We start from the raw sequence: 6,000 nt of genomic DNA, 5'->3' as shown, positions 1-6,000 counted from the left end.
TCCAATATATTAAAAACAGATCTAATAAAATATTAAATATTATTCTCACCTAATTTCCCTTAATAATCTGAATCCCACAAATTCCTTACTCATAAAATCAATCACCAATTATTACAATCATACTCCAAATTATACCAATCAATCATCAATTATCATATCTCTTAAATCTCCCAATAAAATAATCAATATAAAATCATCATCATGATATAATAACCTCAAATCAATATTCATTCCAATAATAGTCATAAGATCTAATAAGTTCCTCAAGAATAAATATTATTACCTAATATCATCAATAAATATCTCAACCTCAAAGTAAATGCCATTACCTAATATGAATATTAATATAATCATAGCATCAATTTAATATCTCTAAAATAAGACTTTAAAAATCTGGGTTGCTACAGTTCAACCATAGCTGCATCACTAGAAAGAGCAAGGCATATGATATAGGATACCATAAGATGCCATCTGTAAAATGCTTGGGACAATGGATATTATTCTGTGCCCGTGTGGTCATGGTGTGCGTCCAATACAGAGGCCGTGTGGGAGATCGATCAGGAGACCCATGAGTCTCAACTTGATTTGGAGGCATTTCTATAGGAGGAAGAGAACTTGTAGGAGACATGTGAGAGGGACACAGGGAAGGGAGATGCACTACATGTGTAGGTACCGAAATAGATATAGGCAAAAGAGTTGGAGTTTGAGTAGGAGACTTGGAAGACTCAATAGCAAAAGGAAACACATTCTCATTGAACACTACATCAGGTGACACAAAATTTTTTTGAGTGGGACGATGAAAGCACCGGTAACCTTTATGCAGAGAACTATATCCTAAAAAGACACATTCTTCAGTCCTAGTTGCAAATTTGTGTTTATTGTATGTTCGACGATGAGGGAAGCAAGCGCAACCATAGATACGTAAGAAATTATAATTAGGAAAAGGTTTAAATAATTTCTCAAAGGGAGAGAAATTTTGTAGAATTGGTGTAGGCATTCGGTTTATGAGATAGCATGATATTTGACAAGCTTCATCCCAAAAAGTTTGGGAACGTAGCTATCCGTAAGGAGAGAAAGAGTAGTTTCGATAAGATGACGATGCTTACGCTCCACACACCCATTTTGTTGATGAGTATGTGGGTAAGTGACACAATGAATAATACCATTTTTATGAAATAATTCATGAAGTTTACGATATTCCCCTCCACAATCTGTTTGAACACATTTTATTTTGGAATTGAGGAGACGTTCGACCATGGTTTGGAAGTGTAAAAATACAGAATAAACATTGGATTTGCACTGAATAGTAAATAACCACGTATATCTACTAAAAGAATCAATAAATGAAACGGTAGTATTTATTTCCATGAAATGAAGTTACTAGAGAAGGCCCCCATAAATCCGAGAAAACCAAATCTAAAGGTTGAAATGAAACAGACTCTAAACTGGGAAAGGGTAGTTGATGGCTCTTGGACTGCAAACATGCAGAGCACATAGAGACCGAGTTAGAAGAAAATACATGTAAATTAAATTTTGACAAGACATGCCAAACCACACAAAACGCAGGATGACCTAAGTGACGATGCTAGTGAGAAGGAGACATATGTTCACCAACAAGAGCTCGTTTTATTGAAGAAGAAAAAGGACCGGATGATGGGAGGAACTAATAAAAGCCTTGTTTAAGTGGACCTTGATGTAGGAGAGTCCCGGTTTTGCACTCCCTAATAAAAAAATGAGAAGAATGAAATTCAAAAAAGACAGAATTATCATAAGCAAATTGACTGACTGATAATAAATTGTTGTATATATTAGGAACATGTAGGAGTTGTTTTAAAATGAATTGACGAAGAGAAGAGTTTAGAGAGGTTGAACCAATGTGACTTATAGGTAAACCGGATCCATTCCCTTCACGTATCTGATCATTGCCACCATATTCTTTGGCTAAAAGATTAAGGTTACTAATATCATTAGTGAGGTGAAGGGTTGCACCAGTATCCGGATACCAATTCTCATCCGAAACAAGATATAGAGAGGAATATAAAGCCTTAGATGAGGCAGTGGATTCCTGCTGAAATGCATGGTCAAAACGATTGTAGCAATTTATTGTAGTATGGCTGTGCTTGTTTCACAGTTGGCAAGTGAGACGAAAACCCATGATGTGCCAGAGAAATAATTACCATGAACTCTTGCTTAAAAGGAGTAGCCATGGCCTCTTCCATAAGAGGATTGTTGACAGCTAGCAAATTGACCACCATGGCTAGAAAAAGAAAAATGACATCTCCCATGACTAGGAAAACGGGCTGTTAAGTTGGATGAAGACATTGAAAAATATGGGGATGGTTGATGCTGAGCCAAACACATCTCATAGGCAAGCATATCCCAAAAATATCATCAATAGTCATTGTATCAACCCTGGTAGTGATTGATGTAACCAACGGATCATATTCAGACCCCAAGCCTGCAAGAAAAAATGAGTTAATCTGAAGATCATTGAGTGGTTGTCCTATGGCAGCCAAGATATCACAAAAAGACTTGATTCTTTGAAAGCAGTTAGTCACATATAAGCTGCCTTTCTTCATAGTGGCAAGCTGAAGATGCACTTAAAGCATACGAGCATGAGATTGTGATGTGAATTGCATCTCAAGAGAGATCTAGAGGTCACGGGCTGTGACACATCCAACAACATGACAAATAAGAGATTTAGTGAGTGTGGTAATGAGGAGACTAAGAACGAGTTGGTCCTGTTGCCATTAGGTATGATACTCATGATTGCAGATAGGAGCTGCAATAGGGATGGTGGGATGGGGAATGGTGGATGGAGGAGGTAGTGATGAACCATCAACAAATTGGAGAATATTGTTGACCACAAGATATGGGAAAATAGTAGTTCGGCAAGCAAGGTAGTTGTCTTTGGTGAGTTTGAGAAAGTTTTGTATACTAGAAAGGGAAATGTGGAGGAAGATTGGCTTGTCATGCTAGGTGTGGAATCATTGGAGGTAACTGAAGCAGTCAACATAGTGAGAGAATTGGATCGAGACAGACGTTAGTCTTAGGTTTGCTCTAATACCATATGAGAACTCACGTATATATGATTTTGTAATTGTACTAATTGTACCCATCTATTGGGTTTCCATTGATATATATATATATATATATATATATATATATATATATGAGTATATAGAGATATTTGAAATAAAAAATATAATAAACACTATGTTATTATGTTAAGATTTACATGATGAGGTTTGTTACAAGATAAACACTAATCTAAGATTTGAATAACATAATCTCTATAGTTATCTAAATCACCTTCAACACTTCACGTCACTCCCATCTTATCATTAACTGTATTTGAATGAGCATTATCTTTGGCTTCAATATTATCCTTAGTAGTTGAGTTTGAGTACTGGGACTGAACCTTAGCTTCAACAATGGCACACGTGAAGGATACCACAAGGGTCTTCAATGGCTTCAATCAGTTTGTTGCTTAACCAATATGAGGCAGCAGCTCGAGTAATCTGTTAAGCACTATGATAGTTGCCAATGCCATAAAGTTGACAGCAAGAAACCTGATGGACTGTTGCAGCATTTGCCCATTTTGGAGCACATTTGGTCTAACGTACCATTTCTATGGACTTCATCGATGCCCACCCAAATTCTTATGGGAAGACTACAATATTTGTGGTAGTGGACAAGCTCTCAATTATGGGCACTTCACTCCAATTAAGCATCCATACACAACACCTTAGAGTATCTCCAGCAATGTAGCTAAAAATGAGATATTAGCAACATTTAGCTATTTTTGTCCATTTTTTTGCTCCAACAGAATAACTTCATATTAGCTATTATACCTTAACTGCTACAGTAAATAGCTTCATATTGCTATTCACTGTAGCACACTAGATTGTTGAATATAATATTATTTCCACATTATTTTCTCTCTTCTCTCTCTCCCTCAACGTTTCTCTCTCTTCTCTCTTCTCTGTTCATGAATTTATGATACAAATTCAAGTCTTTTGAATCACTAAAAACTCTCCAAAAAAAAATTGAATAGCATGCATATATATGATTGACAAACTAAAAAGGGAAAAATAAAAATAACACACAGGTATGCTGCGTGAATCAATTCTATTGCAATTTACAAGAAGATGCAAAAGCTGTCATGGATCAAAAAAAAGAAACGAAAGATTAAAAAATAATATTTAATAAAATAAAGAATGAAATAAAGAATCTGTTGGAGTTGATATTAAAAAATGAGTAGCTAAACTAGAGAATTGTGCTTTTTGACTAGGTAGAATACCTCTTACTGCTAGAGATGCTCTTAGGTTGCTCATACTTTCTATGAAGAGATTTTTAGGCTACGCAGAATTCTTAAGTCAATAGTTTGTGACAGATAACTCGTATTCACTAGTCTTTTGGGCATGAACTTTTCTGCCTAAACGGCACCAACTTTAAGTTTAGTTAGCTTGACCTATTTCTCATAAACAGATGGCCCGATGAAGGTGGTTAACATTCTATTGAAATGTACTTACGGTGTTTTGCAAGTTCCATTCCAAAATAGTGGGTTAAATGATTGCCATGAGAAGAATTTGCTACAATACTATCTTCCATTGAGCTACAAAGCATGCCCATTTTGAGGTAGTCTATAGTAGATCTCTACCTATGTTGCCCCAAAAATTTCGACCCCCCCCCAAAGCAACTTCCAAAAAAAAAAAATACAACCATTTGAAAAATAATCGTTTGCATTAATTACTTTCATAAAGCAATTGTTAATTGCAATGGTTTTAAAAACTTTTTATTTTAATTGCAAAGTAACCAAAAAAAATTCAACTTTTAGCTTATGACTGAACGTTCGATCTTAACCCTAGCACAAATGTTCGAGCTTAGACCACACAAATGTTCGACTTACAACCCTAAAACCATTGTGTTATAGTACACCGAACGTTCGATGCCAGGCCGAAAAGCAAATTTTTCCCGTTATCCACATTTTCGAACAAGCTGCATGCCCTTCCCCCTTTAAATACCGCCCTCCTCAGCCCTTCAGCCTTCATTTCTCACTCCCTCACCCCATTCACCCAAAACCTTGAAGAAGAGAGAGATTTTAAAGAGGGAATGAGATTTTGAGGTCGTTTTGCTCTCTTCGAGATAAAACGCTCTGTACTAAGTTGGTTTTCATGTTCTTCTTATGATTTGCATACTTCTTACAAATTTTTAGAGTACCATGATAAGTTTATGCTAATATTCTCCTTGAAAAGCAAAAATGTTTTCAAGTATTTTAAAACACCTCTTGTTTTCCTAAGTTTTCATGATGTCATGGTTTATCATGTCTTTATGTACCTATTAGGAGCCTAGGGTGAGATTCATTACGTGCTTTTAATAAAGGTTGATCAAATAGTTTATAACCACTCCATAGGGGTGTCAAAAATAACCGGGAAACCGGAACCGGGACCGGAAAACCGGGAAACCGGAAACCGAGAAACCGGGGACCGGTTCCGGTTTCGGTTGCCAAAAAAAAAAAAACCGGGACCCCGGTTTCGGTCCCGGTTTTTGGCACCTGGTAAAAACCGGGAAAACCGGAACCGGGTCTTATTTTATTAAATAATATTTATGTATTATTATATTATATATATATATATATATTAATATTTTTTAATTCTTTTAGTCTTTTACGCAGCGTTTAGGACCTTAGGCAATTAGGTTTCTCACTTTTCCTGTTTTGAAGGTTTTAAAATGATTTTTAGGGTATTTTAAAAAATTTGAATTTTTTATTTCTAAGGCTCATATAGGCAAAAATATTGATTTTTAGGATTTTTAGGCTTTTTTAGGTTTATTTTTTAATTATTTGGAACAATCACAATAAAGCCTCTTTAATTTAGACAAAAAGATTAATAGCTTTTTTTAAAATGAGCTAACTTATGAAAAAAATAATGGGCTTATTTTAGGCCCAATACCTAAAATAAGCCTCAAACACTAATTTTTTTCAAAAACCGGTTACCG

General features: G+C 35.5%; 1 non-coding gene across 1 annotated transcript; it reads right to left on the bottom strand.

The window, feature by feature from the left end:
• Nucleotides 1-2,360: 2,360 nt before the first annotated feature.
• Nucleotides 2,361-2,498, bottom strand: LOC132166812 (small nucleolar RNA Z247). Its single transcript, XR_009438614.1, has one exon. It is a non-coding gene; the product is annotated as a small nucleolar RNA Z247 (small nucleolar RNA).
• Nucleotides 2,499-6,000: the final 3,502 nt, after the last annotated feature.

This window comes from Corylus avellana, chromosome ca11, assembly GCF_901000735.1.
Source record: "Corylus avellana chromosome ca11, CavTom2PMs-1.0".
In the NCBI taxonomy this organism is placed as follows: Eukaryota; Viridiplantae; Streptophyta; class Magnoliopsida; order Fagales; family Betulaceae; genus Corylus; species Corylus avellana.
Note: the sequence above shows the minus strand (reverse complement) of the source record. Positions and strands in the feature narration are given on the sequence as shown.